Source organism: Arachis duranensis, chromosome 7, assembly GCF_000817695.3.
Source record: "Arachis duranensis cultivar V14167 chromosome 7, aradu.V14167.gnm2.J7QH, whole genome shotgun sequence".
Lineage (NCBI taxonomy): Eukaryota > Viridiplantae > Streptophyta > Magnoliopsida > Fabales > Fabaceae > Arachis > Arachis duranensis.
In genome coordinates, this window is record NC_029778.3 from 4,162,091 (window position 1) to 4,164,268 (window position 2,178).

Genomic DNA, 2,178 nt, shown 5'->3' on the forward strand with positions numbered 1-2,178 from the left:
GGGGGATGGGGAGGGGGGTTTCTACATTAGGCTTCTTTTTTTTCTTTCTTTTTTTTTTAATTGGGGGTCTACGGTACGCTTTTTTTTCCTTTTTTTTTAATTGAAAACGACGTCGTTTTAAGGTTCTAATGAACGGAAAATGATTTAGGGACTACTATGAGTCCCGGAGTATAATTTCGGGGACGAATTTGAGGAACTATTAATTTCAAGGATCATTTTGAGGCTCGAGTACAAGTTTAGGAACTACTTTGAGGCTTATCTCTAAAGATGGTAGAGAAGAGTGGTGTCTAACCATCGCATATGCTCATCCCCAAGACAACATTAGAAAGGAGTTTAAAATATTTACAGAGGCTATTGCAAAGAATATTAATTATCCGTGGATAATTTGTGGTAACTTTAATGATATCGGAGATATTAGCGAGAAAAAAGGTGGAAGTGCCCCTGATAAAACCAGCATGAGGAGATTTGATGAGTGGAAGAAAAACTGCAATTTCTACTGATACTATGGCGATTTCTTTACTCAAGTTTGTACTGATACTCAACTCAGTTGGTCATAGTCATCAGAAAAAAAATGAAAGAAGATTAAGTTATCAATAGCTAAAATTTGACATTTTGCCACAAACAATCTTTTTCGTAACTTTTGAATTCAAGTTTATACTCCTCATTTTAGCAAAATCATTTTTTCTCTTTTTCCAAAAATAAAAATCACACTATAACTTATCTTTTCAATATTAGAAGCCCATCTGTGCTTCTCCCCTCACATCTCTCTGCTTGCTTGCGAATTATTTTTCTAACCCTGTTTTCTCTGCGTACTCCCTCTATCACTTATTTTTATTACAATTTAGCGTTTATAGTTAACATTTGGTGACTAAACCCCGTTTTTGTGATAGTGATAACTTTATAGCTTGATTATATATTACAAATTTAAAATTATGGTAGTTTGGTAGGTAAATAGTATTTTTTTCTATATTGTTGTTAGGGTTTTAAGAATATTTTTTTCCAAAAGTATCTAGTACCTATTTGTATATTAACCTACATACCTATCTATATTTCATTATATTAGATAGTAGTTATACTACGTTTTGTTGCTCTTTTATTGTCCTTGGAATCAAATGTATATAGGTGCAGCCTTGTTGTAATTCATCATATGTGGATATGAATATGAAGAAAAAGGAAGAGAATTATTATTCATGGATTTACAAGAGCAATGTGAATAATATCAATTTGCCAATCATCCCATCAAATCAAATTATGCCTGTCCCAACACAAAAATTTATTGCTGTTTCTAATTCTGATAGCGTTGTTGAAAATCGTATTCCTGCACTTCATTATCAGCTTCAAACTCCAGCGCAATTTTTCAGCACTTCAAACAATACTGAGCAGCAAAATACTGACGTGTTTGGGACTCTTGATTGATAGGCATCTTTTCTGGACACTCTTAACTTTTATGATGATAATAATAATTTTGTTGAGCTACACTCACTAGTTGATAACTTCATATTAATGGAGCCAACGATGTAGAATAATCAATAGTATTAACCTAATCAGAATTATGATTTTCATCAAGAAGATGCAAAAAATACTCATCATCCTCATCTTGATGGCCATGGTTCATGTTCTACGAATGGTGTTTATGCAAGCTTTTCACCATAAGATATTTGGGTTATGCTATGGTGCTGAAATGAAAATTTTTCAGCACATGCTGATGTGGACACATATTATAAATGACGCGTGTTAGTGTTGATGTGATAGAAAGAAAAATGAACTGAGTGACAACAGCAGTTGCTAAGAATTTGTCCAAAACACGTGAGGTAGTTACGTGAGTGATTAATTGAGTGAAAAAAGAATTGGTTTTTTTTTCTTTTTAAGGTTATGTGTGGGCTTTCATTGAAGGAAAGATCTCTCAAGAAAAACCTTTATATGGTTTGAGCATAGCTCATGAAACCCTCTCCACTAACTTATATGTAGCTGTTTTTCGAAGAGTCTCTAATGATTATTTATTTATTATGTTTAAAAAAAAAATTTTAGGCAAATTTTTTTTTGAAATTTTTTAGTATTTTTATTTTTATAGTTTAAATTTTGTCAAACACACTAAAAAAATAAAAAATTCAATAAAAAATAATTTTTAATAACTTAATAATACTTAAATAAGTATTATAACTAGAAACGGATTTAGGG